Source organism: Neophocaena asiaeorientalis, unplaced genomic scaffold, assembly GCF_003031525.2.
Source record: "Neophocaena asiaeorientalis asiaeorientalis breed wild unplaced genomic scaffold, Neophocaena_asiaeorientalis_V1.1 scaffold246, whole genome shotgun sequence".
NCBI lineage: Eukaryota > Metazoa > Chordata > Mammalia > Artiodactyla > Phocoenidae > Neophocaena > Neophocaena asiaeorientalis.
In genome coordinates this window covers 1,220,835-1,246,579 of record NW_020174551.1, presented here as the reverse complement: position 1 = coordinate 1,246,579, position 25,745 = coordinate 1,220,835, and positions in this window count along the sequence as shown.

Genomic DNA, 25,745 nt, shown 5'->3' with positions numbered 1-25,745 from the left:
ATAATCATTTTACTTTCATTGTGAACATAGGTCTCATTGTCTAAAAAAGTCTGTCACTAAGTTAATCACAATATGAAAGGACCATCATCCAGGACAGCCTTTGTCCTTCAGACACTCGATCCTTCAGCCAAAAGGAAACTGTTTATTTTTCAGTTTAATTGTAATTAGTAACAAAGTCTCTAATCATGCGGCTTATTTGTTGAATGTGTGTGCCCCTTTCTTGCACTGAGCTGCCCATTTTCCTCTCTTCTGCTCAGTGACAGCCTAGCCCTAGAAGTCAGCAGAAAAACAGCATGTTTCCTCCTTCTACTGAATCATTTTGTTTGTTTTTGGTTTCTGGGATATGTCACTCTTTGGGGGGATAAAAGTTTGACCTGGATTCCCTCATACAAAGGAGAGCCAAGTTAGGATTTAATTTTTTTCCTTAGCTCAGGACCCCACTAAGGAGGCACATAGGTTTGGTATGAAGAATCTTTCCATCTATTTGGTTATATAGATATTACTTTTCTCTTGATTGGTATTACTAGTAAAATGCCATGAAGTTTAAAAAAACTCTGTTGAGGGGACATTAAAAAAATCACTAGGTTTTCAAAGACTATCTTTTAATATAAGATTCAAAATCACCATAATGAGACATAGTCTTAAAGCTTAAAAATGGTCAGAAAAAGAAGAAAGAAATCTACACTATTTCTTCATTCTAATCAGTTTCAATATATGCTTATAATATATAGTAATTTATATTATATTATGTAATGAAAATATAACAATAACTGATGCATAGTATATACAACAAAATTGGTCATTTACGTGTTTTCACTTTCACAGAGAGTTAAGTCCATAAATTTTGCAGTCAATGTTAAAATATTTACCTCTGTAAAATTTTTGTGGTTATAAATAATTTTAGTAAAATCCCTATTTGTATCACTTTAATAACAAAAGTTACTTTATGCTATAGCTTTTTGGAAATTCCTCAACTTCCTCATATATATCTTTGCAGTTACAGTTTCTCACCAAAAGTTCAAAATGGGAGGGGAAAAGTTACATTCATACTCACAGACTTGTTGGAAACCATGATTTAAAAATGAATAATACACAAATTATTCCAAAGTAAAGTTATTTTCATTGGGGAAGAAGAGACAATTTTCCAGGGAAAAATAATAGAAACTATAAATTTGATACGGTTGAAGCCAACGTTTTAAAGTTGTTGAATTTTTAAGTGTGATTCTGCCCAACATGTATGTTAGCCCAACTTTTTAGGTCCTCATACAACCTCAGTATCTCTGACGCACCTAGGCATATCACATAATTGAAAGGACAACAGAGAATCCAGAACTGAAATATGTAACCTATGGTAGTTCATTAAAATATCTAATCCTTAGTTGTTGTTGTTTTCCTTTCATCTGTGAAACGTAAGACTTTGGGGCTTTTGTTTCTAAGGTCACATCCAGGTTTCTTAGCCTATAATTCCATGAAATGTCTTAAATAATCATCATCTTCATCAGGTACTTCTTTCTTAAGATATATCCACCTACAATTATAACTGGATACTCACTTCTCTCTGTAGCATCTCTGTTCTCCATCGTCAGTCCTCTGTTAAGTAGAAAGCCCATGAGTGTTTAAGTATATAACTTTGACCTATGAAAAATGGTTAAGATACCATAAAAAAAAGGAAAGAAAAAATACGGAAGTCAACAATGTACTAATAGAGGATCAGAAAAGAAATTTCTCTCTTTGAAAGAATGTTCTTTCTTGTTATCCTGAGTTTTCACCTAAAATTCAATTAGTCTTTAGATTTCCTCAGGTTTTATTTTTTCTTTTCCATATACCTTTGTTGTCTATTTACTGCCCGTTTATAGCACAAGGGCTAGGCTTGCAATTAGTTTATCTCCTCCAATACACATTTCACTTTTACCACCAACATTCTAACCAGCCCTTGTGTCAACTTTATCCTCCTGCACCCATGAACTGGTCCTGTCTGCTTGACTGTGATGCAGGGGCGATTTCAGGACCCAACACGTAGGGAGACATAAGGGTGCAACTTTCTTCTGGTTTGAGTAAAAGACTAGTGATCAGGAAATTTCATGTTTTTAAACTTGATTCTGCTAGAAAAATAATTTGTCAAATATAGTTTTAAAGTTTATGCAAGTATCCTTTTCCTCTCCTCATTGTAACAGCTATAAATGATCAGTTAATATACCTCTACGGGGGATAATACTAGCTTAGTCTAATAAATTTACCAGGTTTTCTCTAATACTTCCTAATTCCATCTAAAGACAAAGGTTACCATGAAGAGTCACTTGGGAAAAAGAAGTGCTGGTCATAGTTGATTTCAATTATTCTGTTTAAAATTATGTCAATGTAATGCTTGGATACTGCTTTCCCAGTGGTATTTGTATTATAAGTTATTCAACCTTGATTAAATCTAGTCCTGGTAACCATATTAACTAAGAAGACATATTTAAACAAATTAAGTATTAACAAGGATTCAAAATATTTATATGCTTCAAATAAAAAGAAAACATATTCCTTTTGTTTCTTCGATTTATGACTAGGAAAACATTTTGATGGAAATACTGATGACTTTAGTTTTCTGAACCTAATTCACAGACAATATTTAGAGGAGAAAGTAAAATGTCCATTGTTTAAGTCGTGAACAAAAATAGGAACTTTTAAATTATGAATTGGGTTAACATCTGTTGGGCAAACTGTTTGCTTAGCCTTATTTTAACATTTCACTTCCCTCACTATCCCCTCTGTCTCTCTTGCACATCTGGGAATGTGGTGAGAGTACCACAGAGGCAATTATAAAGCCAGAGTCCAGTTAAGGGCCCTGAATTTTCCATTTTTAACCTCTGCTGCAACGTAAGGATGAACCAAGAGTGGCCTGTGTGGACGCCACAGGAAGAAAGATCTTGATTTAAAATATGAATAAAACCAAAGTTGCAACCAAACAAGAAAGAGACTTTTAAAAGGCCAATTGACACAAATAAAACAAACAAAACTATAAAGAGTCCATTTTAAACATGCTATTAAAGTTGCTGAAGTATTTTCCTTTGAAGGAGAGTATATCATCTATTGAAGAGAAATATTTTGGAAACAAGAGTTAAAAGTTAAAACTAGTGGAAACTGGTTCAAACAGGCAGGATGTAGAAATCATCAAGCACACAGGCTTTCGTGTAAAACAGCTTTGGGTTCCTATCCTGGCTCTGCCATGTCCTGGTGTTGCCAGGGAGCAGATCACATAATTTCTTTAAGCCTCAGTTTCTTCATATGTAAAATGGGGATATGATGATGATGATGATGGAATCGGCCTCATAGAGTTACTGGAGGATTTAAGACAATAATGTACATGTATGCTTATCACAGTGCTTAGCACGTGATAAAACAAAATGAATATTACTAACAGCTGCTGGTATAATAAGACTGTTGAAGAAGGACCATGATACTGATGATTTATAGTGGCATCAAAAAAAAAGATTTAACAAATAAATCCCAATAGAGAAACTATGACAATGATTTTTATGATGAGATGGGAAGCAAAGTGACTTGCCAAATAGCATGTGGAAGAACACATTATCTGCTTTTCTGCCTTTTTTTTTTCCTTTTCTTTTCTGGCTGCGCTGCAGCTTGTGGGATCTTAGTTCCCTGACCAGGGACTGAACCCGGCCCTTGGCTGTGAGAGTGCAGAGTCCTAACCACTGGACCACCAGGGAATTCCTACCTGCTTTGTCTTGACTATCTGGAATTATCATGGTTCTAGTGCCTTTCCTATAAGCCAGCTGACTGAGTGAGGATGCATTCTAATAAGGCATGATGGTAGTCATACTTTCAGGAATTAAAACTGAAGAGAAAAACCGTGGTGATATCTCAAAATAAGTTAAAACACCAATCATTCCTCTCCAATCATTTCAGTCTTATCTTCTTTAAAAATTTACTACATGGTGCCAGTAAATTTTTTTAAATGTAAAACTGATTCCTGACACTCATCTACTTGGAGGTTTTCAAAAGTGCGGCAGTGCTGTCAATGTAAATCCCAGAGTATCCTACAGAGTCCTCTGGAATTGCCTCTATCCTCATCTCAGACCACTCCCCTGCATGCCCCAGCCTACCAACCTGTACTGGCAAGTTGCCCTCATGCCCAAAGGTCTCCTTTGCTTCTACTTCTTGACTATATACCATTGTCCCTTCTTTGAACACTCTATCTCCAGCCCTTGGACAGGCTAATTTTCCATTAAACTGTTAAGACAGCTCAACCACATTCTTCCTCGGGGAAGAATTCTCTCTCCTTATGTTGCACTCCAGCTGTTAGGGGTACCCAGTGTGCAATTCCCTATGCCTGTGAAACTGCAGTGCAGTTTTCTTTTACATATTTGTATCCCTGGTATCCCCTGCCACTAGACTGTGAGTTTTTGAGGTCAGTAATAATGTCTTGTTTCTCACTTAGAGTATAATCTCAATAAATATCACATGAAGGAATGATCAGTTCCTATGAAGCTCTTCTAGACCTACCTGACTTTTGTATATCAATGTGAATATTCATAGTTACTAACTTTCTATTCCTTTGGATTAATAGCAGCCAGTTCCCCAAAAGTAAGACTCCTTGAGACTTAGGTCTTAAATACATAAATTGAGAACAAACCTAAGAAAATTATGGTACCCGCAATACACACCATAACATTTGGCAGGAGTGTGACTTGGATTATTTGATCATAGATTCAAGGAGAATTCTTTGACCTCATGCGTTATATTTGCAGAGTAATATCAACTTGGTTCTTATCCCAGTGGTAGAGATCTGGATTTGCCCTTTACATAAAAACAACATGTAGGATTCATCAAGACCAGTTGATGTTTTATTCATCATGAAGTGCATCACTGGCGTTTTATAAATGTATAATGATAACAGGTTAATCAAAGTCTGGTTTTAGATATGTCTGTGCCGAATGGAAAAAGTTAACCTCTCTGTCTCCACCGGCGTCTGTTTGAGTGTACTCATGGTTCTTGGCTTGAGGATTTCTACACGTGATTGAGGCACAGACACTTTCACAGTAGGATTACATGGTTTGATCACTGCCATCTCAAGCACCCTCCCAAACATCTGCAAGTGCGAATTTAACAAATTTGTCCGGCATGTCATTGTTTTATCAAGTTCTTAATCTCTAAGTAACATTTTTAAGTTTATTTTTTTGTACAACCTTGGGTTGTACACTTCTTTAGCACTGTGTTATATGTATGTATAACCTCACATTTCTCAGGCTCTCTGAAGAAAAATGAGATGCTTTTAAATACAAAGTTGTAGATGTCTAAACTATAGGAGCAAAGAGGTGTTTCTAAGATAACTTAAGATAGTCTTAATTCTGTTAAGGGGGGAACTGAATACTTAGCAAGAATGGTTTCTTGCCATTGACCTGATTCTTATATGCTTCTCATTTTGTCTGCTGTACAATACGCCTCTTCATGTAGTGAATTCCATGTGCCGAAAGAAATGGGTTCAGTTCACAGGAATGTAAAACTATGTCCAACTGTATTCTATAATGAGGAAATAGCCATAAATATGAAGTAAGTCAAGTCATTCAATTATTGCCCCTTTTCCTTTGAAGTAAAATGATATTTTGATTGTCCAATTGAAAATACAGTAGCTTATCTGTTCATAATAAATTTGTAACCTATCAGAAAGCCATTCATTGCCTGGGAAATCTCATTTTCCCCCAACTATGCTACTCCATGTGTTTAATCGTTAACTTGAAAAGAAGAAATTCAGTTAAAGAAAAAAGGAATCATAAGTCTTCATTGTTATTGCTGAATTATCTCTTAATTAGTATGATTGTAAGCACTGAATGGAAATAAAGAAAAAAAAACCTAAATAGCTTTTTTTCCCCAAACGTAGCAAAGCTTAAGATTTTCTCTGCAAATTGATGTTAAATACCAAATATTTATTTAAAATAATAAAACGGCTCCCACCATCATAAATAAAGGACAGATTGAAATTTAGAATAAAGATTTAGCTCTGATTTCTTATATAGCTCTCTGATTTCTTGTTTCTTTTGATGAAAGGTAATATAGTTTTGAAACCCTAAAAATGTACCTTTAATGAGTTTCTTGGGATTCAAATAAAGATAAAAATAATATTTTCAAAGTCCAGATAAATGAATCAAACCTATTTATCGGTTTTGCCTTTGGACCACACATGTTTCAAACTGGAACAAAAAAGTGTTTGTCTTATAAGTTCCAGGTCCAGTGAGAATATCAAAATGAACAAGACACACCCCTTCACTTGAGTTCAGTTTCAGGGGGAGACAGATATCTATATGGGGGTAGAAGGACATTATAAAACTCATGGGAAGCAGCCGCATAGCACAGGGAGATCAGCTCAGTGCTTTGTGACCACCTAGAGGGGTGGGATAAGGGGGTTGGGATATGGAGGGTGGGAGGGAGATGCAAGAGGGAGGAGATATGGGGATATATGTATATGTATAGCTGATTCACTTTGTTATAAAGCAGAAACTAACACACCATTGTAAAGCAATTATACTCCAATAAAGATGTTAAAAAAAAAACACACTTAAGAATAAAAATTCAAGGCTAATTTCTATGTGCTCTTTTAATTACTTCGTTTCCACAAGCGAAACTTCCTTTGGCCTTTCTTGTATAAATAGTGAAACAAATACTAAATTCTACTTGTCCTTGTAGGCAGCTGGTGAGAGCTCTCTAAGAGGTTATCAGTGTCTTTAGGTTTCCTTTTGAAGCTGGGTTTAAAGAAAAAAATACTAGACCATAGATAGATAGTATAAATGTTTGAGGGTAATTGAATACTTCTTTTCATATTTTCCCTTTCTCATTGTTCCTGTCTTCTTTCCCTCTGAATGGTTGCTTATTATATATATTTTTATATATCTATATATGGAGAAGATGGGCCTGAAAGCATTTTACGAAACATAATTACAAGATACCACAAAAGCCACAAGAAGAGAAAGAGAGCTTAAAAGAAAGAACAAACTAAATCTTCATATTTTACATCCAGTAATTCAAGTGCCTTGGTATGGTAGAATGGTAACAGAAACAGGTGAAAATGCAAAGGAACTGTGGCTTTCAAAGTATAGGGACTTCTTGGGAAGTGGAAAATCTCACTGTGGAAAGATCAGGTTCTTGAGATTAAAGTGCAAAAATTTAGGTATTTTTAATGTGGGGAAATAACAATATAAGTGTCATAACCAGTTGCTTTTATTTTATTTAATGTGATTTATTGTGATTTGGAACAAAATACTTTTTTGTATTATTTTAGTAAGTCTTAAGTGTATTCAAAAAGCCTGATTCTGAGACACTATCTGCAAGAGGCAATCCAGTGTGGGTATATAAGCCCTCCCTCTCCAAGGCTACCCCTTTTGAACTTTATTCGGAGGGGATTGTGAGTGAGTATGTGCGGAAGGGGAGTGGATATAAATGTGTTTTTCTAAGCAATTTCCCTTTAATTAAAAATGTGTTTTGGATTTATATTTATTTACACTTGAATTATCAAAATGTTCCTTTGGAAGAATTTTTTCCCTTTGAGGCATCTTAACTCACCCTCCCGGAAGCCACATTTTGCCATAAGTAGAAAAACTCCACACCAGGAGGTTGGAGTTTTGTTCCAGACTCTAACCCTACAATTTTGTGTGGGTTTTAAACTTGGCGAAACGTATGATCCCATCCCTAATCACAATCCATAATAGTACAGTGTGTGACAGTGGGGACAGAAGAAGGACTCTCCTGAAATAAACCAATAAATCCACCTGGGAGAATTGTCTGTGTTTTACTGTTCCCTCTGTTCACTGATCCCAAGAATTTTTCCTCCAGACAAACCTTTCTTTTGTCCCCAAGATATCTGATAAAAAAGAGATCCTGAAGCCTGGTAACATAACAGTGTATCTCATACTTTAAAATTACAGGTCTAATTACAGAGATGCTCATCTCACTCACTACCCACCATTTGTTTTAAATGTGCAACTCACATGTTCTTCTTTGATTCTTGGAACCTGGACCATATTCCACGTAGGAGATTAAGACACAGCTGTCTGTATGACCCATCGGGTTCTGTACTCAAGAGAGAGTTTTACTTGTAAACTTTCCTTTCTCAAAGGCGGGGTATAAAAAAGACAAAATAGAATTTACACATAAACCCACTAAAATTGAAGATTTTTATCTATCATCTCCTTACTGGGAAAAAAAAGGTTTTCTCTGAGTCATCCCAATTAAGCCAAACATTATTTCCTCTGAGGGGCTTAGATGGAGGCCTGGTTAATCCTGACAAAGAGTCTCTTAACTCAGCTAGTTTTGCTTCCTGTAAATGTGGCCTGGCCTGGCCCTCTAGATAACAATGTACTCCACCCTCGAGGATGGGCTGATGGGCTGAGGCCTCTGCTCAATTGTTAACCACAATCTCTAAATCTCATGGGCCAAAGCTCAGGTCTTTTACTGCTTCTAATAGCATATGTGGAAAGTGCAAAAGCATCAAAACAATGAAAGTAATAAGAGCATCTTTAAAAGGTATTTGTTAGCACTCACCCCACGGACTTAACTATTATTTAAGGGAAACATTATAATTGTGGTGAAATTATAGATTACCATTTTTCTCAGACTTCCTACAGTTAACCTCTACCCATTATGCTCCTATATTTGGACTAGTCCACGGAGCTACTTGGAGGAAGGCCATTAGCTCAGTGCTTGCAACTGGAGTTATAGGAGAAAAAAAGAGAGAAACTTTTATGATAATTCTTATTTCATAAAGTGTCATGTTATTTATAGGAAAATGAGACAGTAAAGTGTGCTTTCTTTTAAATCTGGCCTTTACTGTACCCTATAATTTATGGTAATATAATAAGTGATTTGAAAATAAAGATTTGAGACAACATTTCAGCATTAGTGTTTTTAAGACAAAACAAACATTCAAAATAAAACCTAAACCACCAAAGTGAACTCTATCATTAAATGCCTACTTTTTGCTAAATTTGTAGTTATGGCAGCTCAAAATCTCAAACTCTTCAATTGTGACCTCTTGCAAAGTAAAATGAATTATATTATTTTCTGTGGCACAAGGGCATTATGGCCCATTATATTTTTCCTCCCCAAAGTCCAAGTGGATTTGCATCAGCTGCTATTAAATGGGATTAATGAACTTAGAGGAATTTAAATAACAGTATGAGATTTCAGAGATGAACAAACTGCCTATAATATTTCAGCCTCCTGATTCTGAATTATTTCAGCTTTGTCTCATCAAGGCTCATTGAATCTTAGTCCCTTGTACACTTATAAATCAGTGTGAACTTTTTAGTTTGCATGAAGTAAATTAAATTCAAAAACCTCCTTTCCTGCCCATGGTAAGCGATCTACTAAGACACTATTGTGTCAAAAATTAATGTGAGAAATATTGTAAATAATAAATGTCAGCAGTTCAATTGAGATCATTAATGCTGTGAAACAACTCTCTCACCTTCATTCATTATTATTTCTGTCATTTAAGAAGAGAACACTGCATGTCTGAAGGCCCCCGGTGTGGGGTAAAATGATGATGAGGAAAAATCCCTAAGTTAAGGACGTAATAGCAAACTTTCCTTCTACTCCTACATCCCCATTTCCCATTCCCTTGTCTGGGTGGGCTACTCTAAAATGTTTTTATCCACCTCACTACAAATAACTCTGTCATACAGAGTGAAGTAAGTCAGAAAGAGAAAAACAAACACCATATGCTAACACATATATATGGAATCTAAAAAAAAAAAAAAAAAGGTTCTGAAGAACCTAGGGGCAGGACAGGAATAAAGACACAGACGTAGAGAATGGACTTGAGGACACAAGGAGGGGGAAGGGTAAGCTGGGATGAAGTGAGAGAGTGGCATGGACTTATATATACTAACAAATGTAAAATAGATAGCTACTGGGAAGCAGCTACATAGCACAAGGAGATCAGCTCTGTGCTTTGTGACCACCTAGAGGGGTGGGATAGGGAGGGTGGGAGGGAGACGCAAGAGGGAGGGGATATGGGGATATATGTACACATATAGCTGATTCACTTTGTTATAAAGCAGAAACTAACACACCATGGTAAAGCACTTATACTACAATAAAGATGTTAAAAATAAATATATAAATAAATAAAGAAAATGTTTTTATAACATTCTGTGTCCATTTTACCTTTGCACTCTCAAGTTGTTCACTTTTCTTACAAGCTCTCTAGATAATTGATTTTATTCCAGAACCTCCTTCTGCAGTCAGAGAAACCTCATTATGAGGGCAAAACAGAATCTGCGTCTTATCCCATCGTTAAGGCTAAAGTGTTTCCTCTCATTTGTATTTACTGAAAAGATTAAAAAAAAACACAAGACCCCGGTTTATAAATCCATTTAAAATTTTAGTTTTTGTATGGGGTCTAAAGGAATTCTAGTATCATCTTAAAGTTCTATATTCATGATCAAATTTCTCTACTAAAATCCCTTCTGGGCTAAATGTCCTGCTTCCTCCTCTTGAGGTGTACAGTAAATATCTGTTGAATAAATTTAATTGGAAAGGATTGGTATGGATTAGAGGTTCTCAAATTTGACCCCATGCCAGAATCATCAGAGGCTTATTAAAACACAGATTTCTGGGCTGAACCCTTTTGGTCAGGGATGTAGCCGGAGATTTTGCATTTCCAACAAAATCTCAAATTTTGCTGATGCTGCTGGTCTGGGGACGACACCTGATAACCCTGGTGTAGATGAGCTTGAAGGGCTCTCAATTTCTTGTTTCCGGACACTGAAATATGTGAAATATCTGTGATATAAATGAAAGAGAATCTTGTCTTTTGTCATTATATTTGAAAGACATCCTTAAGATGTCTTGATCCTTAAGAATCAAGTGCATTTTATTGGTTCATCATTCTATTATGTCAATAAATTAATATTATCTCTGGTAGAGACGTCAATCTGACTGCTTTATATATTACTGGAGAAAAAAAATGTAAGTTTTTCACCAGCCTAAAGAATTGGCTTAATTATAGAGTTCTTTTCATGCAATTCCCTTGCCCTCAGGTTTAGTTGTTGTTTAATGAATCTTTTGTGTTTGTTCCAACATTTAAAAGCAGGCAGATGTGAAGAGATATTACAATTTGCAATACCATTTACGGTATTACACAATTTTTAATAGATGTCCCAAGTAATAAACCTAGTACAACAAATTTTAAAGAAGCTAGTTCAGTGTTAAGGACTTTGACTCTGCACATAGAATGCAAACTGTCACTGGGTGCTTCAGGCCTCAGCAAGACAGTATCTCTGGGACCTGCAGAAAGTCTAGCTCTGCATGGTAAACAATCCCTGAATTAATTTAATTCACCTTTATAAGCTGCTCTGTGGACAATGCTTGTCACTAATTTGATCACAAATACTAGGACCAGCCTGTGAATAGGCACAGTCTAATTCCTCTGCCCACAAATAGTGATTCAGGCTGTAGAATGGATTATCCAAAGAAACCCCAGCATCTGGATTAGCCCGCTGTACATCCCCATTTATAAGATTAATAACTTTTCACGACATTCACTGAGCACTAAAGGTGTTCAGTATCACTCAGTGGGCTCCTAAGATGGGGACTCCATTGCCTCAGTAGTTAAGTCAAGTATCCTTTTTGGTCCAAATGTCTGATATGTCATGTCTATTCAAGCTATTGGATAACCCACAGATGCTTCTTGGAAACACCTACAAAAAGGATCAGCCCAGTTGTTACTGACAGCAGGGATAGAAGAAGGGCCGAACTTTAGAAAAAATTTAGGAAAGGGACCACTAGCACATCTGGGGTCACACAAAGGCTCTGAAGATTATTTGTATGAAATTTGTGAAGCAAAGGATTGAGAATGTTGTCTATAGACATAATATCCCAAGTCACCTTCTCACTCTTTACCCCACAACTAAACAAATTGGATTCAAAATGGCCAAACAATGAAGACCCTGAGATGGTCCCTTAAAGTCTCACTGCTCAAAGTGTGGTCAGCATGTCTGTAGCTCCAGCATCACCTGGAAGCCTACCAGAAAGGCAGCCTCTAAGTAATTCAGAATCTTCATTTTAACAAGATTTCCAGTAATCTATATGCATAGTACAGTTTAAGAAGCATGTTCTAAAGCATTTGTTCTTAAAATGTGGGCTACAGACCACCTTACCAGCACCACCTGGGTTGCTTCTTAAAAATTCCTGTTTTGTTCACCATCTGGGTCCCATTTAGATTTCCTTAATCAGAATTCCTGAAGGTTATGCCCAAGAATTTGCATTTTTAAACAAGTACTGTAGGTCCTTGATGCTCCAAATGTGCTCCAAAGACTGATGGGATCAGCATCACCTGGGAGCTTGTTAGAAATTCAGACTCTCAGGCCCCACCTGCAACCTGCTGACTCAGTACCTGTAGTTTAACAAGATCCCCAGGTGTTTCCTATGCACATTAAATTCGGACACTCATTGCTCCAGGTGATTCTTGTACATACTAAAATCTAAAAAATACCATTCTAAGATGCATAATATTGTGGTAGCATTAAAAAACGCTTTGTGGTATTCAGTCTCCTGTAGTTTTAAAAGGTAAAGAAAGAACTCGACATCCAGTCCCACTCCTAACAATTGCAGGGCCTGGGACAAGCAGATAGTTGAGGCCCATATACCATGGGCCTAAATATTTAAGTGTTTTCAGTCAGGCTTAAACAGCTGTAAAATAAAATGTTCTCTGTCCTACTTGCAAAAAATTTCCATTCTATTACCTGGAAGGCCAGATTTTAGGATCTTTAGACTTTTTGGATTTCTGAGCTAGAAATGTGGTAGGGCAGAGAAAGCCCAGTCCCAAGCCCTGGTTTGCCACTTGTGCCCTTTCTCCTGACAGTCCTGGCTCTATCCCACTCCCTGAGGCCTCAAGTACACTTTTGTGGGCACCCCTTGGCAACACCTGGGCGTAGCTAGAGGTATGGACTCCGACATCTTGGTCTTTGCTCAGGAGCACAGATCTGGGAAAGAGGCCTGTGCGTGGCCTGGAAGTGGCACAAAGGCTATTGCGAAGGCAGTTCCAGCTTTAGGTACTCCAGGCATCCTTAGAGGAGAGGACCTGCCCTTTGGGTTGTACGTGCCCTTTGCACAGCAGACTCCTTACCCTGTGGGGAAGGGTTAGAACAGAGCCGGGCATGGGACCCAAGTGAGGGCTCTCCTTCCTCTGGTCTAAGGGTAATACTGCTGGAAATACTAGATGCTGGTAATGTTCTGAATTTACCATATCACAAGGCCATTGATAGGTGGTAGAATCTGGCTAACGACGTGGAATCTAAAATTATGTCTATCTAGGTTCACACCTTAGACCCACCCCTTACTCATTCTGTGACTTTGAGCAAGTTATTACCCTCCATTTTTGTTGTCAGGAAATGAAGGTAATGATGAGAACATCTCATAGAATTATTCTGAGAATTAAATAAGAATATTCATTTAAAGCAATTAGCACAATGTCTGAAAGACAGCAACTCTCAATAAATGCCAGGTTATCATTATAGATGATTATTTTCCCAACATTGCTACTTAGGCATGACTTATACTGACAAAAGCATTTTAATATATATAAGTTACCATTTATGAGAATTCATGTTTTAAAGGAGTTGAAGCGTGTTCATTTCTCTTTCAAGAAGCCTAATTCTAAGAGAAGTGGGAAAGACAAAGACAAATGACGTCTTCAGGGGAGAACAGGGTCAAAAGTAGATAATTGGGTGCGTTGTATTTGTTTTTACATGTTTGAGAATAAAGCCTTCATCTTATACATTTATTGAAAGCCCACTACTGTGTATCAAATTTGATGCTATTAAATACTGGGACAAATTTAAAAGGTGAGGGGAAAGATTCAGAGGAAAAGGATAAGAAAAAGAAGGTATAAATGGCACAGCAGTATCCCAGAGAAATAAAGAGATTCTGACCCCTGTGTTGGTAAAATTATGGGACTTTTCAGAAGATTTTTCTAATTAATTGTTTTCTCTGTAAAGAATAAAGACGGTCATCTGCTGATGTGAGGAGGGTGAAAATGGAGCAAGGAACAAGAGATCATCTACAGAACATTAGGCATAAAAAAGTGAAACAAACCTAAGAGGTAAATACACATTTTGGACTTGGTTATCTGGATATGGCTGGGTGGGCAAGCTTTTTATGACATTGATCGTGTAGATAATTGCCCCATATTTCCACTGTCTGGGTAGATACTACTTAAGGATTTTAGATGTTTCCCTAGAGCTCTGAACTGTCACCATAGTTCATGCCTTACAATAGAAACTGAACAAGCCTTTTTGGAAAGAGAGAAGAAATGTTTTGCATCAGACTTCATGACATGCCATGCTGCTAATGCGTTTTGGATTCCACACTCCAAAACATCTGGCAAGGCTCCTATGATTCATACATCCATTGAGAGCTTGGAGCTCCAAATTTAGTTAAATAAATTGTTAAGAACATGTTTTTATTGTATAAACTTGAGCTCCAAATAAGTCCAAATACTCTTGGAAATTTCAAACATGAATCCCATAAATAGTTCTAGATTTTGACTGTAAGAGTCTTAAGAGCTAAAGGATTATTTAACAGTCATTTTAGTACAAGGACATAGCATTGAATTGTTGCTTGCCTTTAACCATTGTGAACAATTTCAGTAATAGATATTTCAATATTGGATGCTTAGCATGGCTACTTCTACCCTACAAGGAAATATGTATACACTCAAAATATTTTGCTGTGTTTTGAGTAAATTTTAAACCTTGAAACTGTTGGCACCATGCCTAGAGTAATTGTTTCCTAGTGAAACATTTTCCATAACAATAATTAAATTTGAATTTATGAAAGTGTTAAGGCTATTTTACATTAACATGATAATTAACTACAAGGAAGCTAATTTTAAATTTCCTTTCGAAGCTCTAATTTATACATTATTTTGAAATCATTTTTCCCAGTACCTAAAGCAGTGCTTCTTAAACTTCAATGTGTACAAAAATTCCCTTGAATATCTTGATAAAATGCAGTCTCAGATTCAGTGGGTCAGGGGTGGGACCTGAGACTCTGCATTGCTAACATACTCTTCATGATGCCGCTGGTCTGCAGAACTCACTTTGAGTCGCAAGAATCCAGCATCTTTCCGAATGTGCAAGCTACAGGTAGTTCAGGGAATGTATTTTGGGTCTGTACTCTAGCCAAATAAAACAATAAGAGAAAGGCAATTCTGTACTTTAGAATTGTTCGGATCACCATATTTTGTTGATTTGGATACTTTTTTTCTGGAAATGGCAACTTCAGGTAAGCATTATTAAGCCTCAGACTCTCATGTATTGTTATTATTAGTTACTGTGTTCATAATTCAGAAAACTCTCCAAGCATTCTGTATGCTGGTAGGCAAGCTGCTCCTTCACTAGAGAGGCTACTCAGAGAAAAATGATTCAATACAGTGTCCAAGATAAAGCACGTTATTTCTTTCCATCGCAGAAGTGGAAGGTGTTCTGTGGATTCCTAGGAATTTTTTTAGAACTATTTCTCAGCAGCTAATCAAAATGGTGTTTATAGTCTAGCCTGCAAGCCCTTGCATGATGTGGACCCTGCCTAACTCGCCAACTCCTACTATTCCTCTTCCCCTGAGGGAGTGACAACAGCCTTCTTTCACCTTCTCTAGTGAGTCTAGGGCCTTTGCACTTACTGTTACATTTGTCTTGCACACTTTAACAGTCTCTTCACCCTGAATCCCAACACGTAATTAACTCCTGCTTGTACCATACATACATATACATATTATATATACACCCTGCATATTCTATACTATACATCTCAGCTCAAAGGACTCATACAACTCAATAGCAAAAAAACAAACGACCCAATTAAAAAATAGAGAATCTGAATAGACATTTTGCTAAAGAAGAAAATGGCCAACAGGTACGGGAAAAGGTACTCAACATCACTAATCATCAGGGAAGTGCAAATCAAAACCACAATGAGATACCACCTCACACCTGTCAGAGGCTATTATCAAAAAGACAAATAACAAGTATTGGCAAGGATGTAGAGAAAAGGGAACACTCGTGCATTGTTGGTAGGAATGTAAATTGGTGCAGTCACTATGGAAAACAGTATGGAGGTTCCTCAAAAAATTAAAAATAGAATTACCATACGATCCAATGGTGATCATTTCTCAATATATACAAAAAATGAATCATTATGTTGTATACCTGAAACTCATATAATGTTATATGTCAGTTATACCTCAAAAAAACCCCACATGGATTCTCCTCAAGGGCTTCCCTTAGACCCCAGCTTGTGGTAAATTCCTCCTAGAACCTTATGCCTTTTTCCAAATCAGTTAACATAATTAGCAATTATACATTTGTTTCTTCCCTCAAGTGTTTAATGTCTCCCAAACTAAAAGTTCCATGAATACAGGAACTGGGTTTGTTTTGCACCTCCCTGTGTCTCCATGCCAAGCACAGTTCCTGGCATATAACTGGGCTCTCTCAGAGTAAACGGTTGAGGAAAGAAAGCCTGATTATTTCCTTTTTATTGATACGTGTGCTTTGTACTTGTATGGAGCCCATTAACAGGCATTTATAAAGGTATTAAGATTGTCAGGAAAGGGTTTTAACGCACACGTTATCCCCACAACTGTAAGATGGTTATTGACATATAACAGAATTCTAGAATGCAAGGGCCAAAAGGGATCTAAATTTACAGGAGGGAAGTCTGAGGAAGAAGGAGACTGACTTGTTTATTATCACTCAACTAGTTAGTGTCCAAGGGAGATGAGCACTTAGATCCCTTGACCCACAAACATATGGTCATCCTATAGCACGTGTATATTTATACCACAGAGGAAATATTTGCGAACATAGGCAAGAAGGACATTTTATCCAGTTTCAGGTCTCACTGAATGTTGAACTATACAACCATGAACAACACAACCTATGACTAATATCCATAGTATAAGGTAGATTTAGACTATCAAAATAAGGCATCAGCATTTCCCCCAGTTTACGGCTTTTTAAAAATCATTCCAGACTAATGCCACTTAAATCTGTTTACTCCCATCAGTTCAGGACTCCTATAGATGTATATATATTATGACCAGCCAGAATTAGTTTTGAACTCCTTTATATTTTTTTGATGCCTGGATTATCTATCTTTCTTATGGGTTAAGAGTTCCCTTTAAATTGTTAATTCCTAAGGGCCAGGGGGATCGTATCTACAATTCCTCCTATAACTTCACACATTATATCAAAATAAATATTGTTCACCGACTTTGGCACCAGGAAAATGAAGATCAAAAGGTATAACTTTACCCAAGAGTAAAATTCATTTATTTGTCCCATCTTTCCTTTCCAAAGAAATTTCCCAAATTTGAAATTTATATTTTGTATCAGTTATTTAATTCATGACCCACTTTAACATCCTCAGAAACTCTATCTCCCCTATATAAAATAAAATAAGAAATCATGCAGTAAACCTATTAGTATGGTGGTTAATTCTGATAATAAGTATTCAGAAGGCTCCAAGATGCTGATGAGGGAAACACACATGCGTTCCACATATGAAAAGCCTTTAAGGAATTTGCCAACGCTTCATATGTCAGTCCATGACAACCTAATATTAATGAATACATGTCTCGAGGGGAATTCTGAATTAAGTGATAGTTTTTATTAATTTCTCAAACTGCTCTGGCCTAGTGAACCGTGGGCTTTGACTACAGAAGGTAGGGAGCGTGGGCTCCGGCCCAAACGCTGTCAAAAGATAAGAAATGGCTCCGACAGACATCAATCTGTTACTGTTCACAGGGCTGTCTCTTGCACTCCTTCTCCTTCAGTTATTAAGCAACAGTGTCAGTCATGGGCCCGATCCTCTTTTCTCTTTTTATTAATGATTTAACGTGGATATGTCATTACTGCTCTATACATCCTTATGCAGATGGCACGACTGTGCATTTTAATGGCAAATCTGTTTCTCACTTAACTACTGAACTGCAAAAAGACTTTGGCAGACTGGTTCCAGGAAAACAAACTGGTTTTAAAAGCAGCAAAAACTAAAACAATGGTTTTTGGCTCTACTGCTCGTCGGAGCTTGAATAGTGATTACATAAAAAGCCAGAATGATTTGAGAAAATGGCTTATTAGAGGCAATTTTAAAATATTAGAATGAATTTGAGTATATTATATTGTTTTCTGAAAGGTTAGAAGACTGGACCAGAGAAAGAATTTCCTTGGCTTTAAGCTATAGAGGGTTTTTTTAAACACTATGTAATATTTCTCATTTACTAATTAATACCAGCGTTAATTTTTCTTTTATTCAGTTTTCTAAAGACCGACCATTAAAAAAATGAATTGATCTTAAAAATCTTATTGTTTAATGTATGTACTCAATGAATATAAACTACATCTGCTAATATAATTTATAAGAATGGAAAGCATCTGAAACAAATATTATAATTTGGGGCTGATTTTGGTTATGTAAGTCATAATTCATGTTCTAATATATATAAAATGATTTTTAAATGCCATGCTGTGAAAACATCAACCCATAACTGTTTACTTTTCTCCCTGTCTCTTTTTCTCCCCTATGTTTTCAGTATATCATATATATATATATATATATATTTCAGTGAAATTTTTAAAAAATCTATAGTTTTTCTTGACTGTTACATTGTACATGCTCATTTTAGCTATTTTTAAAGAGTGTTAATTTTTGCATAATAATGATAACATATGCTCACTATGGAAAATACGGGAAAAAGAGAAATTACAAACCTTGCATAATCTCACCACCCAGAGTGCTTTTATTTTCTTTATTTCTTGTGTAATGTACAGATCAAGAAGATAAAAACTAATATAATAAAAGTAGTTAATACTAGAAAGAGACTTGATGATCCTCTAGCCCAGAGATTTCCAAACTTGTATTAATTTTGTGATTCTTTCATTATCAAAAAACTCAATATGCAAAACAAATCAAATAGAATCTGCCCTGGTGAGAATAGGAAAACCAGATATCTGCTTATTCTGTTCCCTCTTTTCGTCTTCCATTTTCTAGGACAGCAGTTTGAAGTCAGCCTTCTAGCTCAATTCCCTTATTTTACAGGCAAGAGAAGCTGTTTCCAGAGTGGTTACTGACTTGTCCAAGGTCACACCGTTTATAAAAGAAACAAAGAACTCTGCCGGCTCTGTGTCAAGTATTAATCAAAGCATTGGATTCAGACAGGGTCCTTAATCTAAGAGTACCTACAATGGTATGGAAGACCAGTTATTGCCAGACGGTGGAACATGTAACCACTTAAAAAGAACTAACCGGGGTAATGGGCTCATGAAGGAATGGGACCCAATTCAGTTCAATTGATTTAATTTGAAAACTGAAACTTCCAAGCCAAAATCTAGTCTTATATAAGGTACAGGTTGAAAACTACTGAATGTTTTTTACTGTTTTCTTCCAGTCTTTGTCTAGCTTGTTATAAATGAAACCAGTGTTCATGGAGTCAGGGTCTATAAATTGCTTTAGAAGTTAAGGGCACTGACCATTTTGGAAACATTTATATTTGTTGTAACCTGACTTAGTAGAAATCCAAAAGCACCCTGAAATTACATAAAAGGTCCACTTCCTCTTTTTTTTCTCCTTGTAATCTTGAGAGTATTACAAGCAATACTTTCCTATGTCAAAAACAAAAGAATAATAATGATCCCCAATGAAATCTCTATCAAAGTAATAAATGTGCATGAGTGCACACACATGAGAGACAGGACACACACACACAGAGTATACTCTAATGGAAATCAAATTGCTAGTGAAAGAATAGTGCAATGCACACATATTCTATAGTCAAAGTACTGTCAGCCTAAAAGTATGTAACTTCAAATGCTGGAAAATAATGCCAGGGAGAAAGAAAAATCCCTTAAGTTTTCCCAGTGAAGACTAGTCTTCTAGTATAGCACATAAAATTAAAGTATAAGATCAGAGACCTTAAATCATGTGTGAATTTTATTCCATTGGCAAGTGAGTTCTGATATCTCCAGAGATGAAAACCAAATTGGTGCTCTCTTGGGAAAAACTTGGGAATGGATAAGGTATTAAGACTTCTAGTCTAATGGAAAATGCATCCATCCTTACTTACATGGTGGCTGAGCACACTCCTTTTTATATCAACTACCATAGCACGTGCATAGTGGCATCTATAATCATAAATCAGGAAAGAGTTGTTTCAAGTACAGTGTATATATTTTTAAAAGCATCACTTAAAGTATTGTTTCATGACAAAGTGGAACATCATTTTTGTTTTATCATAAATAAAGAGAATGCAGGATAAATTCTTGGCACCAAGTTCCCTGCCAAAAGTAAATGCTGTTTGAATTTATAAGTGATTGATTACTTTATTAGGATTCTCTGATACACTGAGTTAGTTGGTCTCATCTTTTTACAGGCTACATTGACTTCTTTTCCTTCATTCTCCTCCACTGTGACACAAAAACTGTCTACACAGGTGGATAAATCTTAAGGGACTCATACTGTGATGAATTGGTTTTGCAAAATGCTTGTTTTGTTTTTTCTTTTAACTTCCAGATATATATCATCCTCTCTGTTGTAGAAGAAAATGATTGGCAGGATCAGTGTTCTAGACATGAGAGTGAACTTTTCTTTAAAAGTTCAATAATTCATCAAGCACATTCAAAATCTCTTTATTTAGCACCTACTGTGTGCCAGGTACTGTGGGCACAAGGGACCCAGCAACAAACAAAACAGATTAAGCCCTGTCCCCACCAAGCTCATCTTCTAGTGGAAGGAATGACAAGCCAGCAAACGAATATTACAAATATATCCATAAGATGCCAGATGGTAAGTGCTATAAAAAAATTAAGGAGTATAAGAGCAAAGGGATTGAGTCATGGTGGGTCAAATATTATTTTATGTATTGGTCAGATGGATAGGATTTCTGAAATATATGGTGCCAAGGCTACATTAGGGAAAATAAACCATTGATGAAAGAAGGGATACACAATCTCAATATCTTGAGAAATCGAAAGGAAAAACAACAGTAAGGGGAACAATATGATCAGAATAGTTTCTAAAGAAGTATACATTTTTTAGCAATAGAAATTTTAATATTTATTTTTATTTATTTATTTGGTTGCACTGGGTCTTAGTCATCGCAGCCTGGCTCCTTAGTTACAGCTTGCCGGCTCCTTAGTTGTGGCATGCATGTGGGATCGAGTTCCCTGACCAGGGATCGAACCTGCCGCCCCTGCATTGGGAGCGCGGAGTCTTATCCACTGCGCCATGAGGGAAGTCCCCAGAAATTTTAATTCAAGTTCTAAACTTTCCAGGTTTGTTCTCATAAAGGATTCAGACTCCAGATTTTTTAAAATGCTAAAGTAATTGTCATTTTGAAACACAGAAATGATAGAGTATTAGAAATGCAGTTCAAAGGACAGTGCTCTTATGCTACAACTAAACAGTTTCTTGTTTCTCAACTTTGAAAATCATCCCAGGTGGCAGTGATGCCTTCAGAAACCAAAGGGCCGCCAGTTTTGTTTTTTGCTTTGTTTTTTTTGGGTTTTTTTGTGGCCACGCAGCATGTAGGATCTTAGTTTCCCAACCAGGGATCTAACACATGCCCCCTGCAGTGGAAGCATGGAGTCTTAATCACTGGACCTCCAGGGAAGCCTCAGGGCTGCCAGCTTTTATGGTAAGGAAATTGCCATCCTGAAAAGGCCTCTCTGAACATTCAACCTCTTCACTCTTTCCTATCCACTAAGGAAGGGTTATGCATTAATAAATCATTTTCAATGTTAGGTTTACATGGTATTTAACCCTTAGTTTCTTAACATGAACATTGGTTTTAAAATGAGCTAGACAACTCACTTTGAGGATAATTTTAGAAAGGCAACCAAATATATCATTGAACACAATTATTTAATACTTTCTTCTAGAAGTTACTGCTAATCATAAGTATTTCATGTTATAATTATATAATGTACATATATTTAGAAAAATGTAGTTATGTGTATTATTCTCACTCTATAAATTTTCTCCTTTGATTGAGAAACTACTATAGGATGTTAAATTTATAACTGATCCTAGCATACAGAAAATAGAATTCATTTTAAGTTTAATTTTAACTTGTCATTTTATTATACATCCAGACGCATATAGATATTAAGTCATCTGAATTACATGCCCATTTGGTTTTACTTTTAGAAGAATCACCATGAACTGGTACTTTGTTTTAGCTAGGGCTTGTTAGCATAGATACCATCAACATCTACTGAAATCATCTTTAAAAGATCTAGATTTATGATATCTGTGGAGTGAGAGTCACACTGGCCAACATCCAATGAAGGCATTAAAATTTAGAGGCAGATCTTCCAAAATGAGAGAGTAAAATCCTCTTTGTGTATAAATTGTTTTATTAGATAATGTGTTGTTACTGCAATATTTCAATTCAGATAGAAGGCATTTTAATTAATTTGTGGGTTAAAATACCTATAAATTTTAATGAAGATAAAATCCACGCCTGAGCTACATGCGTCTTAGCCAGGCTGCAAATGGAGCAGGTCCTTGAATCAGACCTTACTTTGGGACTCATGCTTCTTTAACTTGAGACTTGCTTAGAGGTATAGGCTTATGAAACTTTCTGCCTTGGGTCTCCAATAGTTTCAGCAAGTAAAATAAAATTCAGTATACCTGAAGTTAAGACTTCATACTACCAAATCTGAAATAGCAATGTGTTAGAAATGTCCAGCCCTAAGAAAGGCTTGATGATCTTGGCACCAAACAACACTTATAATGGCTCCTAAACATGTCTTCCACCATTACTCCAAAGATGGATTTTCTCAGTCTTCTAGTACAAAGCAGCATGAGAGGTATTATGTCTCAGAAATTCTTGACTGACTGAGTAGCACATGTATGATCGTGCAGAGAATCAGAGCAAGTCTTGCATAGGAGCTAATTTACCTAAACTCCTGAGATCGGAAGGAAGAAACTTTTGCATTGCTCAAAAGTAGCCATTTTTATTAGTTCAATCCATCACTTGTACCAACCGGGCCTCAGTTTTCTGACCAACAGGTCAGAAAATAAGGGGATTAGATTAATCACTAAATCTTTTACAACTCAAAATATCTAAACTTTATTTTCCTGAGTCCTGTCTTAATATCCATTATTCCTTAAAGAAGAATTACATTTTAAAAATTATCATCCATTACAATATAAATGGTTTACTAAGGAACCTAGACACAGGACACATAATTTTTGATGTTGGAGAGGTTTATGATGAAGAACAAGGGCATGGAGAAATAGTCTCAGAAACAGCTTCACGTAAATGATAATTAATGAATTCAAAGAAATAATAGATTTCATATCAAGATAGATTAAGTACTAATTAATTTATGAAACAAATATACCTAGTATTTTAAAGTCAGGATAACCATTTACCTATGAACATAGCGATTACGGGAAATACATGTTTTTCAAGGCCAGTTGCTTAGTCTTTCAAAATGTCTCATGTACAGTTTTTCCCAAGGTTTCTACAAACCTCCAGTTGGGGCTTCCTCCTTATTTCACACCTCATTACTGCACAGCTACTCACCTGGTCCCTCTGAGTCCAGTCTCTCCCAACATATTCCTCTACCTACAGTTACCTATAAAATACCACTTTCCTTGTATCATATTACCTCCTTCCTAAAATTCCTTTACTGGATCCTCATTTCTGACCAAATTAGACTAAACACAAATACTTCTTTATTCCCTTCCTGTGGAATGTTAGTCTCACTTGTCTACTGAAATCCTCAGAGTGCAGGCTACCATGATCATTCATGCCTCGATGCCTCACTCATCCTATTTTTCCCTTACTAGGAGCCTTCCTTTCCCCCTTTTGACTATCCCAAGTCCTTTTATATTCACCTTTAAATTCCCATATTAAATCTCTTTTTTTCATGAATCATTCTTTAAATACTTCACTCTCCATTACTCTTCATTCCTTTCTACTCTGATGTTTGAGGTGGCTTTGAATGTCTAAAGCAGAGGTAAAAAAACTTAAAATACCGACAGGAGCCAAGCAGGTTATGTAAATGACTGAAGCAGGCTAGAACAGGATAGTATGGAGAGATCATGGCAAACCTGAGTGTATGTATTGCACCTAAATGGGACAGCTCCTATTCAGATCAAACCAACTGTTGCTGTGTGGGAATGCCCACTGTTGCCTGAAATCAGAAATCCAGATTTTTTGTGTGTGAAATGTCCCTATGTTTAAAACACTATGGGCCAAACAAAGTCTCCGTGTCTGCAGGCTGAATTTGCATGCAAATTCACCACAAGCTTGTAGTCCCTGGATCTAGAGCATTTACACTTTGCATTACACAATAAAATATGGACACCCACACTCACACACCCACCTACACAGCCACCCACCCACACACTTATATGTTCAATATTGTTTCATGAAAATTAAAGAGGACTTCTCACTTTCTCTATGAACTCTGTGAATATTTTCTGTATTCTTAAAATGAATAGTCCAATGCTAAATGTGTAGACAATGCACTTAACTATGTAAATGAGTCATTGCACATGTTTGAAGATACCTCTCTGATGACAGGTAAGCCTCAGTATGAAGTAGTTACTATACCGTCCTAAGCAACAGAAATTTATCTCCTGTGAGGCCAGCAAGATCACAGATTTTTATTGATAAGAGAGTCACATTAGACTACATATTTAAATCCTGCCTCGATTTATTACTATTAATACTTAAGTCAATTTGTATCTGTCAGCAAATATCAGATCTGTCACCTTTAGTAATATGACTCAGATGTATTATTAGTAGCATGTGCTTTATAATTTCATTTCCTTGAGACAGACCTCTTTAGTAAGGTAAAGTGTCAGGTCAAGATGTTAGAATTAGGCATGCATAAGATCTAGCAGACCTCTGCTACTTTAGCCAATTAAGTAATTCGGTATATCAATTAAGCAATATGGTAGTGTTTACTAATTTTTTAAATTCAGTAATACGGTAAATCTTTAATTGGAACATTATCACATTTCTTTCTACTAAACAGCTCATATCTCCACCCCAGCCCCTTATCTGTTGTATAGAGTTTAATGAATCAGGATCTCATTAAGCAGGTTCACCTAGAAGGATGAGGCTTGACCACTTTCTGGGAAAGGAGTTAATAAACATGGATTTCTAAGAAATAAACTGGATTCTTTGGAAAAAATAGCAGGCCATGGAAGTATTGATGTATGGCAATAGCAAGACAGAAATGATGTAGTCTAGAAGTCATGAAAAGCCTGCTGCTTGGACAAGAACAGAGCGGAGGGCTGGTATCAAACTCAGAAATGGAGATTGTGGGGCAGGGAAAAGGGACATCTGCACTGAGCCACTCTATATCCATCCAGAAAACTGAGGGCTCTATGACCTCGGAAGAAGTGAAGAAGGGCCACTGGGCTGGTTGGGTCTCGGCAGCACTGTCCCAGCTTGCAGTTGTCACCACACTGCTGGGGTGTGCTTTGGGGATTTGCCTTCCATGGCTCCATCGTCACTCTGTGGCAGGGCCCAGGCTCTATCCCATGGAAATGACAATGCCTGGGCCTTTGACAGTAGCTGGACCAAGTGGGATGATTCAAAAGAGCTGCATTGTAGGACACAGAGGAGTACCAACTGTGGAAGACATCTATAAGCCTCTTGGCAGGCCCTGTTCAGGCGGTAACCAGGCCAGCTAGCTGAGCTCCCCAACTTTAGCATGAGCGGTGGT